Source organism: Natator depressus, chromosome 2 (assembly GCF_965152275.1).
Source record: "Natator depressus isolate rNatDep1 chromosome 2, rNatDep2.hap1, whole genome shotgun sequence".
In the NCBI taxonomy this organism is placed as follows: domain Eukaryota; kingdom Metazoa; phylum Chordata; order Testudines; family Cheloniidae; genus Natator; species Natator depressus.
Window position 1 is genome coordinate 192,300,000 of NC_134235.1, and position 26,858 is coordinate 192,326,857.

Genomic DNA, 26,858 nt, shown 5'->3' on the forward strand with positions numbered 1-26,858 from the left:
CATTTTAATGTTTCTTGTTTGCAGCTGCCACCTGGCTAGCGATTCTGTCCAGATCTCTCAGTCCCTGGGCGGTGAGTTTGCGGCCTCCACCATTTTCAGCCCCTTCGTGGCCTGCAGCACCCTCCTGGCCACACTCTTGGAGCCGCGACTGAAGTGGCTGGGCATGACGCCATTGTGCTGGCGGCTCCCGTAGATCTTGGTCATGGAGCCGACGCCAGCACTGTCGCTGAGGTACAGATGCTGGGTTGTGGAAGCTGCTCTGGTATAGAACCAGTTCTCATAGTACGGGGCCAACTCCTTGTGCTTGCCCAGCTTGACCGTATCCACCCACTCAGGCACCTTCAGCTTTCCTGACTTCTTGAGGAAGGCAGCCAGGGCCCTTGTTGGTTAACGTCTTTCACCATGACACCAGGTATCTCACTGCTGGCTCAGCGCTGTTGCTAGGCAGGCACAGAGGCAGGACTTCCTCATGATGCTGGGAATGGGTGGGTGATTTTTGTGGTTCACATCTCCCTTTATATGGAAACGCTCTATGCGAGTTGGGAATGTAATAAATTTCCAGTCAAATTGCCTCCCAGTCCTGAAAGCATATTTCAGCAAATTTTTGGTGTTACAGAAACTCCAGCTGGGTCTTGAGGTTCAATGGCAGTGCAAATTTGATTGGTCATAAGAACATAACAGCTGCCATACTGGGTCAAACCATGGTCCATCTTGCCTGGTATCCTGTCTCTGACAGTGGCCTCTATCAGAGCTTCAGTGGGAGCATACAGAACGGGGCAATTATGGAGTGATCCACCTCTGTCTTCTACTCATGGCTTCTAATAGAGGTTTAGGGTCATCCTGAACCAAGGGATTGCATCCTAGATCATCTTGGCTAATAGCCATTGATGAACCTATCCTCCATGAACTTTTCTAGTTCTTTTTTGAACCCAGTAATGCTGTTGGGCATCGTAACATCCCATGACAATGAGTTCCACAGGTTAGTTGTGCATCATGTGAAAAAGTGCTTTTTCTTGTTTATGTTAAACCTGCTGAGTGATCCCTCATGTATTGTGTGAAAGGGTAAATAACACTTCTCTATTGAGTTTTTCCAAACTATTCATGATTTTATAGTCCTCTATCATATTCCCCCTTAGTCATCTCTTTTCTAAGATGACCAGCCCTGATGTTTTTAGTCTCTCCTTGTATGGAAGCTTTTTTATACCTCTAATCATTTTCATTCCCTTTCTTTCAACATTTTCCAATTCCACTATATCGGAGGTACCCAAACTGTGGGGCTCACCCCATCCCCGGGGAGCACAGAGGAACATTCAGGGGCCACAGCTGGGGCCCAGGCCAGCCCCCACAGAGGGTGGGGAGGGAGCACCACCAAGCTCTGCGCCTGGCTCCAGGCCCTAATCTTCGCTTCGCTCCCCCCACCCTGCCCCAGACTCGGCCCCCAGCCTTACCCTTCCACGTTCCCCCTCCAGGAACCACAGCCTAACTCTGGACAGAGGGCGGCGGGGGGGGGTGGAACAAGGTAAAAAGTTTGGGGACCACAGCACTATATCCTTTTTGAGATGGGGCAATGAGAACTGGGTACAGTTTTTAAGTGGAAGTGCACCATGGATTTATATAGCGGGATTATGATATTTTCTCTTATATTCTATCCCTTTCCTATTAGTTTCTAATGCACTGTTAGCCTTTTGAGCACTGCTGCACATTGAGCAGAAGTTTTCAAAGAATTATCCATGATGACTCCAAGATCTCTTTCTTGGGTGGTAACAGCTAATGTAGAACCCATCATTTTATTTATATATATATATATATATATATATATATACACGTATAGTTGAGATTATTTTTTCCAATGAGCATAACTTTGCACTTATCAACATTGAATTTCATCTGCTTGATGCCCCATTACACAGTTTTGTGAGATCCCTTTGCAACTCCTTGTAGCCTGCTTTGGACTTAACTATCTTGAAGAAATTTATATCATCTGCAAACTATGCCACCTCATTGTTTACCCCATTTTCCAGAGCATGAATGAACATGTTGGAACAGCAAAGGTCCCAGTACAGATCCTTGGGGGACCCTTCTGTTCACATCTCTCCATTGTGACAACTGACCATTTATTCCTACCCTTTGTTTACTATCTTTCAACCAGCTGCTGATCCATGAGAGGACCTTCCCTCTTATCCCATGGCCACATAGGGTACACATTCACAGCATGGCAGCAAGTATCAGAGTCTAGGTCAGCTGTTTTGGAATAGGGCTAAAAATAGCAGTATAGACATTCCCACATGGGCCGGACTCAGTGAAGATGGTATATGCTATCAGTTTATTCTAAAACCTGTTTTACTAACAGATCAATCTGGGATGGTACTTCAGATTTGTCACCCAAAAACAATAGCTCTGAAGTGGGAATCTCTCCCACATCTTCTGCAGTGAAGACTGGTGCCAGGGCGGTCCTTACCCTACGCAAAGCATGCAGCTGTGTAGGGCACCAGGAAATTTGGGGCACCAAATTTCCTGGTGCCTGCGCAGCTGCTTGCAGCTCCAGCCCCTGCTCTGGCTCTTCCCCATGGTGGAGGCTCAGCTCCGCCCCAGCCCCACCCCTACTCCCCTAAGCTCTGCATCCGGGCTGGGCCTGCACTCACCGGTAGCGGGAGTGCAGCGACCCGGCCTCAGCCGTGCCACCAGTGGTTCCCACCTGCCCCCCAAGCCAGGCCCACCCCCCTCCCCCACGAAGGCCTGGGGTCCGGTCCCCCACTCCCTCACCCGCAGAGGCCTGGGGCCCCACAAACACACCCCTGCGGGGGGCTGCGTAGGGCCCCAGAATTGCTAGGGATAGCCCTGGTGCAAAAAAATCATTTGGCTTCTCTGCAATGGCCTTGTCTTCCTTGAGTGCTCCTTTATTATCTGGTAGCCCTGCTGCCTTGTGGCAGACTTCCAGCTTTTCATGTACTTAAAAAAAAAAAAAAAAAAAAATTACTGGTAATTTCTTTCTTGGCCTACCTTATTTTTACATTTTACATTTTTACTTTCCAGAGTTTGTGCTCCTTCCTATTTTCCTCATTAGGATTTGACTCCCTGATTTTAAAGGATGCCTTTTTTCCTGTAATGGCCCCCATTGCTCTGCTGTTTGGACATGGTGGCATTCTTTTCGTCCTCCTATTGATTGCTTTGGTTTATCTTCATAGCTGACCAAATGCCTCCAGCAATATTTAGAGGGGTGACGATTAGCAGAAACATCTCTCTGGCATAGATCGCTGGATATCCTCCACTCTTTTCCATTCTGGTATCCTGAAAATATATATTCTCCAAATGTTGGCCAGCCTTTAAAGAAGATATTGCAAACTGGTATCATAGACCCTGGAAAGAACTGCCACCCCCTTTGTAATACAATGAACATTTAAAATTTTTAAAAACATGAGTAAATTTATCTTATTATTAATAGCCTCTGGTCCTTCCCCATGGGCTGCTAAAGTTGTCCAAAAACCAAGGCTAGTCTAGTAGTCACGCTGTTGAAAAGCTGAAAAGTTTCAAAACTTTTACAGCAAAGTGGTTATCTGAGGGGATTTCTTGGCCTCTTCCAAAGGAAAAAAAAAATCTACCCTTGTCTTTGAATTGGTAGGACCTTCAGCTCCTGAGAGGGAAACCTTTCCATTGGGAGGGCGGGAGCAGCACCCCAGAGACAGCAGAGGCAGACAGAGGAGAATCCTGGAAGATCTGCTCATTGCATGGACAGGAGGAACCAGGATCAGTTTGAGTTCCTCAGGGAAAGGGAAGATTCAGGAAGAGAGACTGATGAAATGTCTCCTGAACCAAGAGACATGTTTTAGGGAATGGGAGCCTTCCCCAATGGAGAGGCTCAAAGAACTGGTGGCCAAACAAGTTGGGAGTCTGCCTGCTGCCATGACAACTCCACCTGTCAATGAACTGCCGTTACTACCGCCATCTCCTCCTCCATCTGCTGCCAAGGGCACTGCCAAAGTGGAAGAGCCAACACTCCCAATTGACTGGGAGGAGAACATGGAGCCTGCAGTACTCCCCAGGCCAGATCTTCCACTGATGCCTGAAACCCTTCACAGGGGGGCCTCCCTAAGCTCCCAGGCGGAGAACAGTGAGCCTGCGGAAGTCTGTGAAACCTGGCCAAGTGCCCGCCCTCCAAGCCCCATCTAGGAGACATCTTTCTTTGTCCCCAAGAACAATTTTACCATGTTATTCCTCCTTAGTCAGGAGGTGGGCAAGGAGATGGGTGCAGAGACATTAACATTTGCCCTGGTTGATGGATTCAGACCCATTATGTTTTAAATATTGTTGCTTTACATTTCTTTAAAAAATATTTTACTTCTGAGATCCATGTAGTACTTTTAATAAATATTATAGTTTCCTTGACTTGTGTGTGGACCCTCCTTCTTAAGTGCAATGAACATAAGATGCTTTTCAGGTTCGGGATTGGGCCCCACAATTCAGAGCACATGAATTGGAATGGTGCAACTGTCTGGTGCCATCTTACTGCAAACACTTTTTTGTCCTGTTTGTCCCACACCCATAACCTCCTCCCCCGCCAAGGTTCAGAAATATTGAAATTCCTCACAATACGTGGGATGGATGGGGAAAATGCAGTTAGTGATATGTGTAAACAGAAAACACTGCTAGTTCTAAATGCCGCAGAACTCACAACACAGAAAATGGACAGATAAACATCTTTATCGCTTAATTCTCATGCATAAAATCAAAACACAATTTAAGTAGCAACACAGGCATCTACCATTACCGTGGGATTAAACAGCCCGTCCTTCCCCCCCACAAAACCTTGATCACTTTCAACAGTAGTAGGTATTAGTGCTCTGTAACAGTCACTAAGTGCAGCTAGCACTGCTGACAATAAACAAGTTTTTAAAATGACTGCATCCCCCTCACTCAATCAAATGTTGATAAGGTGGCTAAGAGAGATTGAATGCTCCTGATAAACAAGTGTGAACAGTGAAGATTAAAACATTCCATAATGACCAAATCACAACTTGGCCGCCACCTTCTACCACAAAAACCAACCTTAAAATGATAACCCAGTGGAAGTGCCCTGTTATAATTGTCTGTAATGTGTGACGTATCACAGGAACAAATGGCTGTAATGAGCCTTGGCTACATGGGAACAAAACCCTGACAAAGCTATGTAGATGCACAAGTGGGTACCAGTGTTCCCTCCTGTGCTTTTCCAACATCTGCACAGTGTGAAGGTGACTCAGCATGGGCAGATGTCGTCGTCTGCCTCCTTACTGTGCCAGGATGTGTGCATGTATGTGAGGCTTTGGGGTTTAACCCAGACTGGTAAGGGGTTAATAAGGGATCTCCACCAGCCCTGAGTGTCTTAAATGCTATGTTGCTGTGGCTCACAGCCGTGACACCAACAGCCAGACTACAAGCATGCAGGTCACTTCTTGGGTTCCACTGCCTACTTACTCTTTACAAGGTGACCACAACACCCTCTGACTGCCAAATTTCCCAAAACCATCTTTTGGGATTCCCAGAATTGTGAGTTACTATGTTACCCCTCTCAGCCTCAACTGGTGAGAGTTTTGCTACTGCTAAACTGTGAGACAATTCCCTTGTACACCAGCTTGTCTGCCTTGCCAGCAAAGTCATCAGGGCTTTGCCAGTCTAAACCTTGTCTGGCGGGTAATAAACAGTAAACTCCAACTTCTGAGTTCCCCAGATACATCTCCCTGTAGCATCCAGCCCTCTCCTGGAACAGTCACAGAAGTTATTAAGTTTGTTGCTCCTTTAAAGAAACAAGACACTTCAACTTCTAATGTAACTGGGGTATGACAAACATTCTTATTTCAATTACAGCATTTAATTGGTTTATAGTAAAAGTAAAACAAGTTTATTTAACAAAAGACATAGGATTAAGTGATACCAAGTATAAGGAATAAAGATAGAAATGGTTACAAGGAAATAAAAGTAAAAATAAGCTTCTAAGACTAAAAAATTAATTTCAGCAAGCTACAATTTTTGTCTAAGTAGGTTTCTCACCTAAACTCAGTTCCCAGAGACTTCAACCCCCTTGGTTAAAGGATCCAATATGCAATGATCTCTGGCCTCTTGAATCCCCCAGGTCACAGACAGCTCAAATGTTTTTTTACCTCCCTTATGTCACCCCAAAGTTTATTGTGTCTGTTTCAAGAGCCAGGAAGGCTTCCTGCTGTTCTTCCCTTCCTGTGGACTTATCATGCCCCTGCTGATTGGTATGTAAATTGGGCTTCCATTGTTTTGATTCCACATTGCTTAATTTACATAAGAGGGAAGGCAGCTATCTGTCTGTCTCTTATCTGAGAGAAAATCTGTTTCTCCTTTTGTTTGGTCACAAACTTTAAAGCATAATATCAATTAGTATCTATAATTTCTCATATAATTTTAATACATATATTTCACAATTATATTAATCACCAGTGTGTCACCTGCTTTCATAAAATATGTTATTCAATACACTTCTATAGTACAGTAATATTGTTTTCAATCAGTTGATTCAATTGTTTGTTCTTTGAGGTTCAGCCCCCACTTGTTTCCCTCCGGGGTGTCTGGACCCTAAGTATCACAATATGGCATCCCTGATTTCCCTTGCCTGCTAGGAACCAGGACCAGTGTGCACATGCGGAATTGTGACATTATTGGCATAAACTGTGACTGTATAGATCATTGTTGCAACCACTTTTAGGTATTTGCAGCAAATATTGTACAAAGGTTGTTGTGTGAGGTGTCTATAAAAAGGTTATGATTTGCTGGTTATAATTATGCTATCTGTATGTGTGTACCGTTTTTGTAGTTGAAGTTATGAATATTGACTATGTACTTGTATCTCAATGTGTTTGATTCTAAATAGCATGAGTGAAGCATTTGGTCAGCTTCTTGAGAAAGGAATTTGCTAATTAAGTGCCCAATCAAGAAACATTTAACTGACAATGGACCTTGGGAGACTCCAATCCACATTAGCAGTCTTCCTGGGAATGTTCAAGGTAACATGTGAACATTGGCCGCCTGTAAAGAACTGAGTCATGCATGGACATGTGACTTGCCCATGTGACTCCAAACTCCATCTTCCTGCTATGATTTTCTGCAGTAAGAACAAAGGGGTGTCCTTCCACAGGGCAGAAAATATAAAAGGCCCTGGAAACCCCTCCATTTTGTCTTCAATCCTGCTTCTTACTTCTGGAGGAACCTTGCTGCAAACTGAAGCTCTGAACAAAGGACCGAATGACCCATCCCAGCTGTGCAGGTACTCGAGAGACTTGATTTGAACCTGCAGTTTATTCCATCACTGCTACAAGCCTGAACCAAGAACGTTGCCATTACTGAATGTAATTGATTCCATTTAACCAATTCTAGCTCTCATCTATATAGCTTTCTTTTTTTGAATAAACCTTTAGATTTTAGATTCTAAAGGATTGGCAACAGCATGATTTGTGGGTAAAATCTAACTGGTATATAGACCTGGGTCTGGGGCTTGGTCCTTTGGGATTGAGAGAACCTTTTTTCTTTTACTGGGATATTGGTTTTTATAACCATTTATTCCCATAATGAGTGGCACTGGTGATGATACTGGGAAACTGGAGTGTCTAAGGGAATTGCTTGTATGATTTATGGTTAGCCAGTGGGGTGAGATCAAAGTCCTCTCTGTTTGGCTGGTTTGGTGTGCCTTAGAAGTGGAGAAACCCCAGCCTTGGGCTGTGACTGCCCTGCTCTAAGCAATTTGTCCTGAATTGATACTCTCAGTTGTGTCCTGCCAGAGGCAGCAGCATCACAAGGATATATGGCTGTCTGTACAGAGTGCCCACTCAGGATGGAAGCACTCCCACTTTACCCTCATAAATGTTATGGAGTGCGCAGCAGGAGATGATTATATGAATGGCATTTGCCACATTGGCATCCAGACGAGTGAATAGGCAGCACCAACAAGATTTTTGTCTATCAAATGCTCGTTGCATGACAGTTCCGCAGCTATTGAATTCTCTTTTTTCCAGAGTCATTGATGTTGGGATACAGTTTCATGAGCCAAGTTAGGAGCAGGTATATGAGGTCCCCCAAAATAACAGTGGGCACAGACGCAACAAACAGACCAGTATTCTTTCTGGGTATAAAGTCTCTTCTTCCTTCTTCAAGTACAATCCTGATCTCAACAACCTGGCATCATGAACCTTTCCAGTGTTTCCCACATCTATACTAATGAATCTCCCTCTGTAGCTCACTAAGCCTTTCAGAATGAGTGAACAGTAAGTGACCTTTTTGTTTCACATACTCACTTGGCCATTGCAGGGGGCAAAGTATTAAGATATGGAAGCCATCAGTGGCCCCTGCACAGTTGGAAACCCCATCCTCTCAGATCCAGCTGTTACTTTTGGGACTTTTCTTATGACACCAGCTGTGGGTAGATCACAGTGTTAATTGCCTCGCAAACCTGTACAACTGTGATCCCACCTATGGACAATTCCAGTCCCAAAGCAGTTTGCAGTGGACCTGCAAATGTCTGGAGCTTTCCAGCTTCCCCAGGGCAATAACCACCTGCTTCTGCACCGGAATGGCTTCCCTGAATTGAATGTTCTGGGACTGGAATTTTGGTGCAGGATCCTCACACAACTCCATGAAGGTCTGTTTCCTCATTCAGACATTCTCAAGCCACTGTGGGTCATCCCAGGTTTCCAAAACGATGTGATCCCACAACAACATACTGGCTCTCCTGCATGAAAATGACAGTCCGCTGAAGGTTATATCATGGCAAAACTGACATTCACCATATCTGTACCATGTGAGCTGAATGAATTGTCGTTGACCTTCAAGGTTAGCCGTATGTGATGTGTCAGAAAGTTCTGCCCAAATTCCATCCAGCTTCTTGCTGATCACCTACTCCACAGCATAACCATTTGTCCCACAATAAAGAGCTGGAGCAGCACCACATCATCCTACCATTGCTCTATGCCTTCCACCCAGTTTGGTAGGGAGTAACAGTGAGGGGAGATGTAATCAGGAACTGCCATCCGCAAATGGATGAAGGTGGGGGACAGTGCCAATGACACAGGGCAAAGCGGTTCCTAGAGTGTCTCCCTTACCTCACAAAACTGTGGGATACCACCCCTAAAATGATAGCACTAATGTTAAATAACAGCAACAGTGTGAATGTAAGAATGGCCATATGGGGTCAAACCAGTGGTCCATTTAGCCCACTATTCTGTCTTCTGACAGTGGCCAATGCCAGGTGCTTCAAAGGGAATGAAGAGAACAGGCAATTATTGAGTTATCCATCCTCTGTTGCCCACTCCCAGCTTCTGGCAGTCAGAGGCTAGGGACATTCGAGCATGGAGTTTCATCCCTGCCCATCTTGACGAATAGCAAACGATGGACCTATCCTCCATGAACTCATCTAATCCTTTTTTGAACCCCATTATAATTTTGGCCTTCACAATATCTCCTGGCAATCAGTTCTACAAGTTGACTGTGCATTGTGTGAAGAAAGACTTCCTTTTGTTTGTTTTAATTGCCTATTAGTTTCATTGGGTGCCCCCTGGTTCTTGCATTATGTGAAGGGGTAAATAACGCTTCCTTATTTACTTTCTCCCCACCCGTCATGGTTTTATAGACCTCGATCATATCCCCCTTTAGGCATCTTTTTTCTAAGCTGAAAATCCCAGTCTTTTTTTTCTCTCTCTCCTTATATGGAAGCTGTTCTGTACCTTTAATCATTTGTGTTGCCCATCTCTGTACCTTTTCCATTTCTAATGTATCTGTTTTGAGATGGCACACAGAATAGCACACAGTATTCAAGATGGGGGTGAACCATGGATTTATATAGGGGAATTATTATATGTTCTGTCTTCTTATCTGTCCCTTTCCTGATGGTTACTAACATTCTGTTAGCTTTCTTGACTGCTGCTGCACATTGTTTTCAATGGTGTTTTCAAAGAACTATCCACAATGACTCCAAAATTTCTTTCTTTGAGAGGTAACACCTAATTTAGATCCTATCATTTTGTATGTATAGTTTGAAATATGTTTTCCAATATGCATTATTTTGCATATATCAACATTGAATTTCATCTGCCGTTTTGTTGCCCAGTCACCCAATTTTGTGAGATCCCTTTGTAACTCTTTGGAGTCTGCTCTGGACTTAACTATCTTGAATAATTTTGTATTGTCTGCAATTTTTGCCACCTTACTGTTTACCCCTTTTCCCACATCATTTATGAATATGTTGAACAGCACTGGTCCTAGTACAGATTTCTGGGGGACACCACTGTATACCTCTCTCCATTCTGAAAACTGACCATTTATTCCCACCCTTTGTTTCCTATCTTTTAGCCAGTTACTGATTCATGAGAGTACCTTCCCTCTTATCCCATGACTGCTTACTTTGTTTAAGAGCCTTTGGTGAGGGATCATGTCAAAGGCCTTCTACAAGTCCAAATATACTATATCCACAGGATCACTCTTGTCCACGTTTGTTAACCCAATCAAAGATTTCCCTTTACAAAAGCTGTGTTGTCTCTTCCCCAACAGTGTTAATCTATGTGTCTGATAATTCTGTTCTTTACTATAGTTTCAACCAATTTGCCTGGTACTGAAATTAGGCTTACTGGCCTGTAATTGCTGGGATTACCTCTGGCACTTTTTTTAAAAATTGGTGTCACATTAGCTATCCTCCAATCATCTGGTACAGAGGCTGATTTAAGTGATAGGTTACATACCACAGTTAGTAGCTGTGCAATTTCATATTTGAGTTCCTTCAGAACTCTTGGGTGAATACCATATAGTCCTTATTACCTATTACTGTTTAATTTATCAATTTGTTCCAAAACCTCCTCTATTGACACCTCAACCTGGGGTTAGTTCCACAGATTTGTCACCTGAAAAGAATGATTCAAGTGTGGGAATCTCCCTCACTTCCTCTGCAGTGAAGACTGATGCAAAGAATTCATTTAGCTTCTCTCCAATGACCTTATGTTCCTTGACTGCTCCTTTAGCACCTCGATCGTCCAGTGGCCACACAGATTGTTTGGCAGGCTTCCTGCTTCTGATGTACTTACAAAATTTTTTGCTGTTAGTTTTTGAATCTTTGCTAGTTGCTCTTCAAATTCTTTTTTGGCCTGCCTAATTATACTCTGAGACTTGCCTTGCCAGAGTTTATGCTCCTTTATATTTTTCTCAGTTGGATTTAACTTCCAATTTCTAAAGGATGCCTTTTTCCTTGTAACTGCTTCTTTTGCTTTGCTGTTTAGCCATGTTGGCACTTTTTTGGTCCTCTTACTGTGTTTTTTAATTTGGGGTATGCATTTAATGTGAGCCTCTACTATGGTATTTTTAAGAAGGTTCCATGCAGCTTGCAGGCTTTCACTTTTGTGACTGTGGCTCTGAGTATGTGCATATAGATAGTGTTTTGCCCAGCACAGCATATGGGGACACTTGGTGCGGGTCTGGGGAGCACATACAAGCATGTTTATAGTCCAGTAACTTAGTAAACAAACCAATGTAGAGATAGCTTTGGAAAGGAAGGGTATAATGAATAGAGCTGGGTAGGAAGTGGTTTTCCTGTCCTGCAAAAAATTTTCAGATTTCAAAATCTTCTCTTGTTCTGCATCAGGATGAAACCAGCACTTTTGAGAAAGAACCCCATGCCAGAATAGCTTGGTGGTGGTTAGGATGCTCACCTGGGACATAGGAGACCCAGGTTCAGGTCCTTGTTCTGAATCATGGAAAGACTTTTTCCCACATCCCAGGTGAGTGTCCTCATCAGTGGACTATTGGCTATTCTTTCTTTGTCTCTCTTCCTGCCACCTGAAAATCTATCCTGCACTTGAGGAAGTTTTGTCAAGACTGATACAGTCACATGAAAATTTTTGGTTTTGACGAGTTGGCATTTTCTGTCAAAAAAATGCTTTATCAAATAACTCCCAACCAACTTTAATAATGAGACAGTGGTTTTCATTTTAAAGGGATACATTCTGAGACATTACACCCCATATTCTTCATATAAATATTGTTATGATATGAATATGGCATAACTAAGATGTTTTATGCAAGGTGGTTCACGTGAGGTATCATTGGAACGGTTATGATTTACTGAATGTGATTATCCAATTTATATGCATGTATCATTTCTATATCTGAAGTTAGGAATATTGATTATGTAACAGTTACAGCTGTGTGTGTACTTGGTGAATACCCACTGTGACAGGGTCAGGCAAGATGGCTATAGGAGAGTAATTTTTTTTTTGAAGCAAAAAAGGTGTTTTTTATTTGCATAATACACTTACACATTGCATATGCTCTTGTTTTGTAACACAGCAACCAATCACAATTGTTTTCTCATTAGCTTCAGAGAAGGGAAGTGTTCAAGCTTGCCTGGGCCCACAGCGGGGGGCTTCCTCGACTCTGGTGGTCTTCCACCCTTCTGATTACCTGGTGGTCCAGAGTGAGGGAGCTTCATCGACTCTCAAGGTCTGCCACCCCCTTGAGTTACCTGGCACCACGCCCGAGTGTCAGCAACAATTCCCTCCTCTGAAAGCACCCAACAAAAGGGGCAGGCTGTGGGGTGGACAACCCGGGGGGGGAGGGCACGTGCACTCACGTGTGAAAGGACCCCTCTAAGATGGTGGTGTCCGCAGCAGCAGTGGCTGGGGCTGGGGTCCCTTACTCTCTCCCCCAGTCAAAGGGTCAAAACAAAGGGAGCCGGACGGGGACACTGAGCAGAGAGCCTCGGACAGCGCCCACCACTCCTCAAAAGCATCAAGGGAGTCGGTGGACACCGCCCAGAGGAACTCCGCCTGGATACGTGAACGGACCGAGGATCGGAAAATGGCCCCACAGTCACAGGAAACTCCGTCGGCCAACCTCCTCTCTCTGGTTTTATAGATGGCCGTTTTAGCCAGGGCCAGGAGGAGGTTAACTAGGAGATCCTGCGACTTTGTGAGGCCACGGATGGGGAGTGCATAAATAAAAAGGTGAGGGGGAAAATGCAACCAAAAACGTAATAAAAGATTTGTGAGGAGCCGGAACAGGGGCTGCAGCCTGGCGCAATCCAAATATACGTGCGCAAGGGTTTCCCTCACACCGCAAAAGGGACAAGTATCTGGGATGGGGTTGAACCACGCCAAGTACGTGCCCGTGCTCACAGCTCCGTGAAGGAGCCGCCAACTGATGTCCCTGATGGGCCTTGGAACCAAGGTGGAATATAGGCTGGCCCACCGGGGCTGCTCACCCTCCAAAGGTGGGAGAAGGTCGTCGGGGCGGGACACTAGGGTGAGGGTGTGAAGCACGAGCATGTATAGATGTTTCCTTGGCGCGGTTTGGAAGTATACTGGTTGCAGTTCATGCAGCCGGCTTGCCGTAAAGGGGTGAGGGGGTCGATTGGTCTGGGGGCAGGGGTCCTTGCAGCCCAACAGGACAGGGCTGATGACAGAAACAGGTTTCCCCAGGGTGGAAAGGGCGGGTAACTGGGCAGCATTGGGGAGAAAAGGAGGGACAGAGGTCAGGACCAGGCGGATGCCCAGGTCCTCTAGCGGCTCTAGGGGGACAAACACCCCCCTCACCGCCAGATCCCTCTCCACCGCCTCCTGGGTGGCAGCCTCCGATGCTAAGAAGAAGAGGACCTTCCCATACATTTTGGAGGCCACCACAATGGCCGAGGGCCCCACCACCCTCGCCAACGCCCTCACATAGGTCTCCATGTGGGGTGAGGCGGGCACCAGGAGGCATCAGACACTGTGCTTCCTTGTCATGGCGGGGAAGGGGCCCTGGCCACTGTTGATGGTGGCGGAGGCGGTGGGCAGGAGAGATGACAAGGCGGCAGGTGGGGGGGCTGCCGCCGCCCAGGCATACATCCTGGGGGGTGAGGGAGGGACACCCGCAGAGCTGGTGGATGGGGCAGCGGGGAGGGACGCCGTGGTCAGTGGCAGGGCCGCAGCAGTGGGGGTGGCCCCTGCCAAGGAGGGCCTGGTGGTTTTAGCGGGGCCCTTCCCCTTCTTCTTGCCCTGGCCTTTCCCGCCGGCTGGGGGGGCTCCCCTAGAGTCTGGGGAGGCCATGGGCATGGCAGCAGCGGAGGTCACCCCGGTGCCCTCCATTGCCGATGCCCCAGCGGGGGCGGTGGCAGGTGGTTAACAAGAGTTGGGGTCAGGTAAAAAGGGACAGGCTGTGGGATAGGCAGTTCGGGGTGGGGGGGGTACATGAACCACCATACGCTTGTCCAGAGAGTCCTGTTTGGTTGGCTGGTGCTTCTGGCCCACACGGTGGAATCAAGGCAAGCAGCTAAGTCCAGAGGCAGATGTTAAACAGCCAGCAATGACGATGGAGGGGGCAGTGATGAGGATAGTAGTGTGGGGGTTGGGAGGACACAGATGGATCGGGGGGCAGCTCCGTGCCACACCCCCTGTGTCCCTACAAACACAATCACAACACAGTCAAGGCCTCCCCTCACACGAGGGCACAGTTCGAAAGTTACTTAGTCTTGGGCCCCCTCCACAGTGATTTGTAGATTCCCCGGGCGTTCCTCCGGTAGACAGCTTTTTCTCTGTCTGTTCCGGGCTTTCTTTTTTGCATTCCAGAAATGCTGGAGCAAGTGATAAGATTCCTCTCAGCCGGAGACGGGTCCGCAGACAAACAGCAAGCAGCTAGGTCTGGGGGCTGGGTCCCTCCACTCCCCCCCTCCAGGGAGTGGGCTGGCAGGCCCCTCCTCTGGGGGGGGGAGGTTTCAGCTGGAGCAGCAGCAGCATCCGAGGGCAGGCCGGGGGGCTAACAGCCGGCCGGCAGCCGGCCAACACTCTAGCAACAGCAGAGAAAGAAAAAAAAAAACAACAAAAAGAAAAGAAAGAGGGGAAAGCATCTGGCCCAGCTAGGTGGGAAGCCAAGCAAGGAAAGCCCAGGCCAGAGGGGGAGAGCAGCCTAAGTAGGTCCCTTTTCCCTGGGTAAGGTAACAGGGAAGGTTTTTTTTGAAACAGAAAAGAAGTTTATTTGTAACAGTTACAGAGATTACAAAAAGATAAAGGAAAACTTAGCAACAAAACAACGCAATCAGAAGGTATAACACAACAGCTTTCAGGAGGGAGAGGTGTTCAGGCTAGCCCAGGCCCAGAGCGGGGGGGCTTCCTCGACACTCGTGGTCTTCCACCCTCCTGAGTTACCTGGTGGCCTAGAGCGGGGGGGCTTCCTCGACACTCGTGGTCTTCCACCCCCTCGAGTTACCTAGTGCCGCGCCCAGGGTCACCGACCCTCCCTCTCCTGAGAGTGCCCGACAAGATGGGCACGGCTGCGGGGTGGGTGGTTGGGAGGGAGGGGGGCACACCCATGTATTATAAGACCCCTCCTAAATAACAATAATGATGGTATTCACAGCAGCTAACGGCTGTGGCTGGCGTCTCTCGCTCTGTCCCTCAATCAGAGGGTCAGACGGAGGGAACCGGACGGGGTCACCGAGCAGAGAACCCCGGACAGCGCCCACCGTTCCTCGAAGGTGTCAAGGGAGTCGGTGGACGCCGCCCAGAGGAACTCCGCCCGGATGCGTGAATGTACTGAGGATCGGAAAACGGCCCTACAATCGCAGGACGCCTCATGAGCCAACCTCCGCTCTCTGGTCTTATAAATGGCTGTCTTAGCCAAGGCTAGGAGGAGGCTAACCAGGAGATCTCGCGACTTGGTGGGGCCACGGATGGGGAGTGTATAGATAAAGAGGTGAGGGGAGAAATGAAGCCAAAAGCGCAAAAGAATATTTGTGAGGAGCCGAAAAAGAGGCTGCAATCTGGCACACTCTAAATAGACGTGCGCCAGGGTTTCCCTCACATTACAGAAGGGGCAAGTCTCCGGAACGGAGGTGAAACGTGTCAAAAACACGCCCGTGCTCACGGCCCCGTGAAGGAGCCGCCAACTGATGTCCCCGACGGGCCTCGGGACCAAGGTGGAGTACAGGCTGGCCCACCGAGGTTGCTCCCCCTCCAAGGGTGGTAGGAGATCTCGCCACTTTGTGTCGGGGCGGGACACCAGGGTGCGGGCGTGGAGGGTATGGAGCGTGAGTGTATATAAATATTGCCGTGGTGCAACTTGAAAACCGACCGGTTGCAATTCATGCAGCCGGCTTGCAGTGAAAGGATGAGGGGTGTGTTGGGATCGGCAGGGTAGGGGCCCGATGGAAAGGTCCGGCGGGCCTGGGGTAAAGGATGGGCGGGGTGCGCCCTCGCGCAAGGCTCGGCTGACATAAGCCCGAGCAGCGGGGGTCAAAGCGGCCTCCACCTCCTGAAGCACGCGCCGGGGGGTGCGAAGGCTGGAGAGCCCCATGCGTCGAGCGAGCGTCAGGGGATCCAGCCAGTCCCCCCGGTCGTAGTCCAGGAGGTCCCCGACCCTCGTAACTCCCGCCAGGACCAACCTCTGGCGCACCGTGCGGGACTCCGCCGCCTGCACACGAAGTTGGGGGTTGTGTAGCAGGGGCTCCGTGAGGAGATCTGCCCCAACGATGGCCGCCACAGACCTGGTGGTTGAAAACAGTTTCCAGGTCCGGAGGAGGTCCTGGTAGAAATCCGGCAGCCCGGAGAGGTCTCGCGGAAAACCTCTCGGACAAAGATAAAAGAGCTGCCGGTCATATCGGAGCCCATGGAAGCGGCGTAGGAAGGCGTGCGCCAATATGCTCCACGTCGAACTACCTGCACTATAAAGGAGCCTCTGCAGGGCCTGGAGGCGGAAAACGCGGACCTGAGTGTACAGACACTTCAGGCCCTGCCCTCCTTCCTTCAGGGGCAAATGAAGAACTCCAACAGGGGCCCAGTGCAATCCTGACCAAAAGAACTCCAGAATCAATCTCCGGAGGTGGGACAGGAAACCCGGGGCCGGGGCTAGGGTGTTGAGCCGGTACCAGAGCGTGGACAGGACTAGTTGGTTAAGCACCAGTGCTCTCCCCCGAAGGGAGAGACATCGGAGTAGCCTCGTCCATTTCCTGATCCGCTCAATCACGCCGCCTTCCAAATTTTGCCAGTTCTCCGGCGGAGAAGGGTGCGTGGCAGAAAGGTAAACGCCGAGATAGAGCAGAGGGCCGGCACTCCACCGGATGGTCTGAAGCGCGGGTGGGAGGGAGCTTACCTGCCGCCAGCCCCCCACCGCCAAGCCAGAGCTCTTGACCCAGTTGACTCGGGCGGAGGAGGCTGCTGAATAGATGGCTTGGCATGCCTCCACTCGCGCCAAGTCGCCCGGGTCCTGGACCACGAGGAGGACGTCATCGGCGTACGCCGACAGGACCAGCCGCAGCTCCGGCTCCCGCAGCACCAACCCCGTCAACCTCCTGCGGAGGAGACAGAGGAAAGGCTCGATCGCCAGAGCGTACAGCTGGCCTGAGAGGGGGCACCCCTGCCGCACCCCTCGCCCGAAGCTGACCGGTTCGGTCAGGGTCCAGTTGAGCCTAACCAAACACTCCGCGGAGGCGTACAGCACCCGGAGAAAACTCACAAACTGAGGTCCGAATCCAAACGCCCGCAGGGTGCTCAGGAGGTACCCATGATCCACTCTATCGAACGCCTTCTCCTGATCGAGAGACAGGAGGGCGAACGACAGACCGTCTCTCCGCCCGAGTTCCAAAAGGTCTCGGACTAGAAAGAGGTTGTCAAAAATGCTGCGACCCGGGACAGTATAGGTCTGGTCTGGGTGGATCACGTCCGCCATCACGGACCCTAGCCGCAGCGAAATTGCTTTCGCTACGATTTTGTAATCCGTGCTAAGGAGTGAGAGGGGACGCCAGTTTCGTAAGTCGCGGAGGTCCCCCTTCTTCGGCAGCAAGGCAAGCACCGCTCGCCTGCACGACAGAGGGAGGACCCCGCCCTGCAAAGACTCAGCCCAGACAGTGACTAGGTCTGGGCCGAGGATGTCCCAGAACGCGCGGTAAAACTCCACGGTCAGCCCGTCCATGCCCGGAGATTTATTGGTGGGCATGCGGCGGAGGGCTTCCGAGAACTCGGCCAGGGTGAGAGGCAGCTCTAGCCGGTCTCGGTCGCCCACGCTGACCGTGGGGAGTTCCTCCCAGAGCACCCCGCGAGCGCCAGGATCGGTCGGATCCGGGGAGAAAAGGCTGGCGTAGAAGTCACGGGCCCTCCCACACATCTCCTCCGGATCCGTGAGGGGGGTGCCGTCTTCCGCTAGAAGGCAGGTGACGTGTTTTTTGGCCCCCCTCGTTTTCTCCAGGGCATAGAAGAAGCGGGAGCCGCGATCCATCTCCCGAAGGAGGCGGATGCGGGACCGGACAAAGGCACCTCGGGCCCGGTGGTCCTCGAGGGCTCGAAGTTCCTCCCGCTTCTCCCGGCACGCTCCGCAGAGGGACGGGTCCCCGGGGCTGGCGGCCAGGCGCCTCTCCAGCTCTAAGACCTCCCGTTCCAACTGCTCTATCGCTGCATTTCTCCGTCGGCTGGCGCCCCGAGTGTAGTTGCGGCAGAAGAGCTTGGCGTGCACCTTCCCTAGATCCCACCAGCGCCGCACCGAGGGAAAGGCACGCCACTGCTCCCGCCAGGCCAGCCAAAACTCCCGGAAGGACATCACAAAGCTCTCGTCCTCCAGCAGGCTGTTATTAAAGTGCCAGTAGGCCGGCCCCGGTCCCTCCGCACGGAGGGAGACCGTAACGGTAACTAAATGATGGTCGGAAAAAGGGGCCGGCCGAACGGTGGAGGAGTGGGCCTGTGAAAGATGGAAACGGGATAGGTAAATACGGTCTAACCGAGAGCGGTGTGACCGATGGGCCTCCACCCGGACAAAGGTAAACGTGGAAGTGTCATCTGGGTGATGGTCACGCCAGACGTCCACTAGGGAGTGATAGTCAACTATGTCTCGGAGAATGGTCGCGGCGGCCGGGCTCGGCTCGGCCCCCGAGCGGTCCCGCTCCTCGAGGGTAGTGTTAAAGTCCCCTCCCAGGATCAGGCACTCGTGCGAGTCTAGGGTGCCGAGAAAATCGGACACCTGCTGGTAGAATTGTGGCCGCTGTGAACTCACTTGCGGGGCATAGATATTAACAAGATTGACCACGAGCCCCTCCAGACGAACTCGGAGGTGCAACAAGTGGCCCGGTACGACCTCAGTGACCCCTAGCACCTCGGGCCGCAGGGCGGGGGAGAACAGGGTCGCCACTCCAGCTTGCCAGGTCGTGCAATGGCTGAAGTATACCCCGTCCCCCCACTCCAGCCGCCACCTATCCTCGGCGGTTGGGTCCGTGTGGGTCTCCTGCAGGAAAACCACAGAGTACCCCCCCTCCCGAAGGTAGGAGAGCACCTGGGACCTGCGGAGAGCCATCCTACAGCCCCTGGTATTCAGGGTTACAATAATGAGAGGTGTCATGCGGAGGGCCGGGGGGGTGGGGAGTTCTCATTGGTGGGGGTGCTCATGGCCCCCGGCGGGTCGCGTAGCAACCCGTGTCCCATCCCATAAGTAAGTAGATCTTTCCGGAAGCCGCGGGCCCGCTCGTAGGCCGCGGCACCGCGCCTCCCTTGCCCTCTGCCCTCCTTCATAAGGGCCCTTGCGGCCTGAACGAGTTGATCGAAGTCCCCCCATCGCTGGAGAGCCAGCTGTGCCCTATTGCGGGCACCACGGGTGTGCTCTAAGAACTTCCGTAGTGCATGCCGCAGCTCATGGGGGGATGGGGTTACGGTTTCCGGGGTACTCCCCGATGGGGTTCTTAATACAGCCTCGAGGTCCGCTAAGGCGGGTAGGCAGGGTGCGGACCGCCGACGGGGCGTCTGACAGGCTGGGGTTATTAAATCCATCTCGTGCCTTGGGGTGGACGGGGATGGCAGGGGGAAAAGCGCAACTCCTGATGAGTCGCAACTAGAAAACGTAAAGACTGCTCCCTGGGGGGAATCTGCAAAAGGCGGAAAAGAAATAACCCCAGGGGCGGCAGTAGCCTTGCAGGAGGAGGGAAATTGAACCGGGACAGGGGTGGGGGCAGGGGCAGAGGTAAGGCCCTGGGCTTCAGGAGGCGAGCAGCAAAAAGAAGGTGCCTCCTGAGCAGGGTCGGGGGTTAAGGGGCAAGGGAGGGGGCTCCGAGTAATGCTAGATGCTGGCTCCGGGGTGGTCGTGGCAGCCATGGCATCAGGTGGTAAACCACTTTCCGTGGGGTGCTCACCCGGAAAGGCAGTCAGGGGGAGAGAACATGGGGAAAGGGGGCCTGGGGTGAGATTGCCTAAAACGAGGCTGGCCGGCAGTAAATCATCCCCTCCCTGGGTGACCGGGGTCAAATCTAGGGCCTCAATCTCTGCATACACAGAGGAGAGGCCGACTCCTACTACCCTGGGGGCCTCTCCGCTAGGGCCCGCCTCAACGGTCACGTCGGGGTTCGTAGGGAGTTTAGGTGGTATCCGGTTAGAAGGGGCTTCCTCTGGGGCTTCGGAGGGGAGGGTCCCCCGCGGAGGGGGGATTCCTCCCTCCAATGCCAGTCTATCTTCACCTCCCGACACCAGCGAATGGATCTCACTCGTGGCCGAAGCGGGAGGCTCAAGGTCAGTACCTCCCTTCCTGGTCTTCCGGGGGGCTTCCGCGTCAGATGGATGCAGCGGGGCTCGAGCCCTCCGCTTGCCTCGCTTCCCCTGGACTACAGTCCAGCCCTCCATAGCGTCATCTGGGGGTTGAATAGCAGGGGGCGGAGCGGGGCGCGGAGGCAAAGGTTCAGGGGTTCGGGGGGATAGCGGTGAGGCAGCAGGAGGGGCGGGGGGTTCTCCTTGGGGCGAGCCCTCTCCTGCACCTGGTAATAGCTGTGCCACACTCTCCTCCAGAGGCTCTGCCGAGGTGGTTACAGCAAGAGTGGGACTCCCGTGGTCGCCCGGGCGTTGTTGGAAAGGTACCTCTTGGGCCCGGACGGGGGCAGCGTTGGATCGGGTGGGAGGAGGGGTGGTTTCAGGTGCCGGGTGGCCAGGGGTGTCGGCAACAACAGGGCCGATATCCTGCCGGGTCTCGGGGGTCTCAGGTGCCCCTCTCCCCCGGGCCAAAGGGCAGTCCCTACGGACATGCCCCGCCGAGCGGCAGAGGTAGCACCGGGCCTCTCCGGTGGAATAAAAGACCCTATAGCGGGCTCCCTGGTAGGGGACTAGGAAGGACCCCTCGAGCGCCTCTCCGTCACGCACCCCCGCCGGCAGTGAAATCTGCACTTGCCGGCGGAACGAAAGGACGTGACGGAGGGCGGGGTCCTTGCAGCCTAACGGGAGAGGGCTGATAGCAGAGACAAGTTTTCCCAGGGCAGAAAGAGCGGGTAACAGGGCAACGTTAGGTAAAAAGGGAGGAACGGAGGTGAGGACGAGGCGAACGCCCAGATCTTCTAGCGGTTCTAGGGGGATAAACACCCCTCCTACCACTAGGCCCTTCTCCACCGCCTCCTGGGCGGCAGTCTCCGAAGCCAAAAAGAAAACGACCTTCCCATACATCTTGGAGGCCGCCACAATGGCCATGGGTCCTACCACCTTCGCCAACGCCTGCACGTATGCCTCCACGTGGGGCGAGGCGGGCACCAGGAGGCAACGGACACCGTGCTTCCTGGTCAGGGCGGGGAGAGGGCCCCGGGCGCTAGTGATGGTAGCGGAGGTAGTGGGTGGGCGAGATGAGGAGGCGGCAGGCAAGGGGGAGCCTGCCGCCGCCCGGGCATACGTCCTGGGGGCCGGGGGAGGGACGGTCGCAGAGCTGGTGGAGGGAACAGCTGGGAGGGGTGCCACGATCGATGATGAGGCCATAGTGGTGGGGGCGGCCTCTGCCATGGAGGGCCCAGCGGCATGAGTGGGGCCCTTTCCTTTCGGCCCGCCCCGACCTTTCCGTCTAACTGGGGGGGGGTTCCTAGAATCTAATGGGGCAAGAACCAAAGCAGCAGTAGTAATTGCCCCAGTGCCTCCCACTGCCGAGGCCCCAGCGGGGGCGGGGGCGGGGGCAGGGGTTCTAACAATGGAGGCGGTGGGGAGATCTTGAGGGGTGGGCAGGGGGGTAGATGGGGAAGGGACAACCAATTTCGTTGGAGGGGCCTTGCGTCTCTCCATCTCTGCCATTGTAAGCAGGGAGAGACAGGGAGACACCGGAAGAAGGGGGGGGGGGAAAATCGGGGTCCGGTAGTAGGGGTAAACTATGGGATAAACAATCCGGGGGGTGGGGGTGGAGGGAGGACGACCCACCACAATTGTCCAAAGAGTCTCGTTTGGTTGGTTGTTATGTCCGGTCCGAAAGGCAAAGTCCAAAGCAAACAGCTGGATCCGAAGGCAGATGGCAGATTGCCAGCAGGGACGAGGCAGCGGGGGCCGTGATAGTCGTAGTAGTGGGGGGGGGGTTGGGGGCACCGGTGGATCTGGGGGTAGCTCCCTGCTACACCCCTGTGCCGCTACAGACGCAGCTGGGACGCAGTCAACTCCCCCCCCCGAGGGTATAATTCAAAGAAAATCCCTCAGTCTTACGGCCTCTCTCCACGATGATTCATAGCTGTTCGGGCGAGTTCTCCGGCCTCTGGCATCTGTTGCAGCTGTTGGCTCTGTCCCAAGGCTCTCGGCAGCTAGGAATGTTGTAATGATAAGAAAAAAGTCCAGGCAAAAAACAAGACGGCTGGGTCTGGGGGCGTCCACTCCCCTCTCTGGACAGCGGGTCGGCAGTCCTCCCCCCCTCCTCTGGGGATTTCAATTAAGCAAAGAGCAAAGTCCAAAAGCAGGCGTCTGGGGGGGGGTGCTGGCGACCGGCCAGCACACTGACGCAACTCAGAAAACGGGAGAAAACGAAACCAAAAAAACAAAGCGTCCGGCCCAAACGCGGGGGGGGAAACTAAGCGAAAGGAAAAGTGTGAAAAATCTGGGCCAGGGGGCTTCAGGAAAGAAAGGAAAGCAGATAGCTCAGGAGCGAGCGAAGAAACGATTCCGTCTCCTAACAGGGAAGGTTCGAGAACAATCAGGAACCTTCTGGAGACAATTAAGACAGGCTGATTAGAACACCTGCAGCCAATCAAGAAGCTGCTAGAATCAATTAAGGCAGGCTAATCAGGGCACCTGGGTTTTAGAAAGGAACTCACTTCAGTTTGTGGTGTGTGTGTGTGTGTGTGTGAGTGTGAGTGAGTGAGTGAGTGAGTGAGTGAGGAGCTGAGAGTGAGAATGAGAATGTGGACTGTTGGAGGACTGAGGTGTACAAGCATTATCAGGTACCAGGAGGAAGATCCTATGGTGAGGATAAAGAAGGTGTTGGGAGGAGGCCGTGGGGAAGTAGCCCAGGGAGTTGTAGCTGTCGCACAGCTGTTCCAGGAGGCACTCTAGACAGCTGAATTCCACAGGGCCGTGGGCTGGAACCCAGAGTAGAGGGCGGGCCCGGGTTCCCCCCAAATCCTCCCAACTCCTGGTCAGACACAGGAGGAGTCGACCTGGACTGTGAATTCAGAAAAATGGCCACCCTGAGGGCTGCTGTGAAACTCCAAGACAAGCAAATGCACGAATAAGCACAAGACCCACCAAGGTAGAGCAGGAACTTTGTCACACTACCAGACAATATGCAATCTTCCTGGATGGGCCATTAGGAAGGACAATAGGACTTTGAAGATACTAATCTCCCTCCTTCCTGAGAAGTTTCCTGGGATGCTGCTTTGACACAGTAGGGTTATGTGATCGTGTCACCTGGTACAGGATACTATCTTGAAATTCTGGTACTTTTCCATGGGAAGAGGGTGGGGGTCAAACTGGGAAACAAAGGATTCCCGCCATATGCAAATCCTATTTAAGGCCCTAGGGAGTGAGTTAACACAGGCTCTTCTCCACTGCCTCTCCACCCAAGAAGGAAGACTGCTGAAAACACCTGAAGAAAAAAGGAACTAAGCTGAGGGAGGCAGGGGCTGAGCCCAGGCAAGAAAGGTCAGCCTATGAAGGGTATACCTGGAGATTTATGCTGCAAGCAGTGCAGTTTACCTTCAAAAAACTCTGCAACCAAAATAAAACAACATTTAGGGTGAGAAATTACTGAGCAAACATGCAAACTAGGCTGAATACCTTAAAGAAATTGGCTACAAATAGTAATCTGCTGTGTTCTGTTTGCTATCGCGTATAATCACTTAAAATTTACCTTTTGTAGTTAATAAACTTGTTTTTTGTTTCATACTGGGGCTGGCAAAAAGCTGTGCATATCTCCCTCCACATTGAGGGAGGGGGTGAATTTCATGAGCTTGCACTGTATAGATTTCTATACAACACAAGACAATATAATTTTGGGTTTACCCTCCAGAGGGTGTGTGCATCAGAGTGCTGGGCAATCACTGAGCTGAGTCCTCTCACACAGAGCTGATTGCAGACTCTGTGGGATTCTACAGCTCTGTGTGTCCCTAGTTGTGTGTGTGTGCTGGAAGGGGGCTTGAGAGCCTGTCACAGCAGCACAGAGTAAGGGGAACCCAGGCTGGTGGACACAGGCGGGCTCAGTGGGACCCCAGCACATCAGATAGCACTCTGGAAGGGGGGTCCAACCTGTCACACGTTCCTTCTGATTCTGGGCAGGAGTTAGTCTGCTAATGGGGGAAAAAATAAGAAAGTTATTTTATTTTACAACTACATGTTTGTCACAGCTCATAACGGGGTAAAGGTTATGCTGTGGTAAAATAACTTGAACTAGGAAATGTGTCTGTAAGACCCTCATCAGGGGAAGAGCGAGATGGTACACTAGTTTAGTTTTATTTCTGCAGACCTGAATTTCTGCCCTCATTAGGGTTGTTGCCGGCACCCAGTGCCAGAGGCAAGCAACAGCAGGGGTTCGTTGCCTGGTGTGCGTCACCCAATAAACACAACGGGGTGGAGAAGCGGAAAAGTTTATTTGAAGCTTCAAAGAAGGTACAGGGAGAATAGAATCTCAAATCCTGCACACAGAGCAGGAAGTTACACAGGCTTTTATACATCCTTTCTTCAGCATACTTATCCAATAGCAAGCTGCCCTAAGTATCCATATAGCCAGCTAATCCAGATACCAGCTAGTTCCCTTGTTCTCTGTACTATCCATTAAACTATAGATATAAAGCTGCTTTGTTCAGCATTGTTCTGCCATATCTGCCCTGTTTGGCCTTGTTTAGTTTCAGGCAGCCTGACTTCACAACATATTGTTGCAGAACCTCAGCATAACTGCTGCGAGTGCCTCCAGGTGGGGGGGGGGGGCCCAAGGTCACTTGGGCCTAGTGCGAGGGGGGCTTTATCGACACTCGTGGTCTTCCATCCCCTTGAGTTACCTAGTGGCCATGCCCAGTGTCCCCAACAGGGTGACAAGAGAAAATGAAATTGGTGGTCTCTAGTTCTGACCGGCTTTTATCTGCATGAGAAACCCTCCCTCTCCCCTCCAAACTGTAGTCTCTTCTGATTAGAACTCCAGAATTATTGTAACTAGAGTACTGCAGTGCTCTGCCAATGTTGCCTTGGCATGAGCTCTCCTCCCACCTAGCTTTTCTTACTGTTCTCAGCTTTTCCATCAACGATTTCAACAAATTTGATTTGATATCTGATCATGTGATAGTCTTGTGCTATATGTAAACATGCACAGTACTTCTTTAAAATAAGTTTCTTTAGTTCTTTCCATTCTGTAGCATTCTTCTGGTGTTGTGGTGATTAGTCAAGAGGCCACATAAGACTTTTGGGCCTCTGGGAGAGATTCTTCATGCATTTCATGTGAAAGCAGGTGTTAGGTTGGATTTGCTTTCATATGTTCTGTAATCACAGGAAGCCATGTTGGTTCCAAAATGGAGTTTTATGCCCATGTGAGCTATAGATTTATTTTCCCGCTCTTTTATTTCTCCTCAGAAGTGGTAAACAACTTCTGGATAGAACTGGTTTTTACCGCCTTTTCCACAGGTTTTCCCAGAAGGGGTTTTCTGCTCCTTCTATGGGGTTTCTCGGGCCAGATTATATAAGTCTGCCCTGAGTATGGCTCAGCTGCTGTCCATCTGAGTGGCAGCTAGGGACGGTCACGGGCCATGGGTCTGACCTGCAGGCATCTATCCATTTTAGTGAGAGAAGGGATAGGGATTTTCCTCCAACAGCTTCCTCACCTGCAAGAAGGAGAGAAGGAGAAGTACCATCCGCCGCCGTTCTCCTGGACGCAACATCTGCTTCGCCCATGGTCTCGAGGAAACGTCAAGGGATTCCTTGGAGATCCTCTCCAAAGGCTTACCATTAGCCAGAGGATTGAGGTCCCAAGCATCTGCCGTAGTTTTGATCTGGGAAGAAGGTTTTTATATATAATATATATAATGTTTTATAGGGTTGAGTTTGGGGGTAATCACTCTATTGCATCATTTGTTGTTTATTCCCCTTCTTATTTGCTCCACTCTTTGTTATAAACCCTTCAATACACTTTATTTGATTTTACCTTTATTCAGGGTGGGAGGGGTCTTCTTTGCAAGGGAAGGGATCCTACCAGATGACAGACGCTGGATAGGGAGGTCGAACCTAGGGAGACAGAAAGCACAGGGGTCTCTTATCTTAACACACTTACTCCTCCTTTGTCTTTCAGTCCTTTTTCCCCCTCTAACACAGGTCACTACTCCAATTTCTGTGGGCCTATCACAGATTCTCTGTTTGACTGCCCAGTTTTTGGTCTTTTCTTATGTTGGTATTGATAATGAATTGAGGTTAAAGAGTACTCTTGTTATGTAGGGACAAACTTAGGTAATTTTACCTATGCTTGTTTGAGTATCAAAAGGGTGACTAGACATCTAGTGTGAAAAATCGGGACTGGGGGTGGGGGGTAATAGGAGCCTATATAAGAAAGACCCCAAAATAGGGACTGTCCCTATAAAATTGGGACATCTGGTCACCCTAAGTATCAAGTATCAGAAATGCCCTATTGCTTTAATTTTCCAATAGGTGATAGAAGAATATTTTAAAGTTAATTCAAGGGTTTGG

The 26,858-nt window shown here is 50.7% G+C and overlaps 1 pseudogene; it reads right to left on the minus strand.

Moving 5' to 3' along the window:
* On the minus strand, positions 1-26,072 carry LOC141981909 (small ribosomal subunit protein eS19 pseudogene; annotated as a pseudogene).
* Between the last annotated feature and the right edge of the window lie 786 nt (positions 26,073-26,858).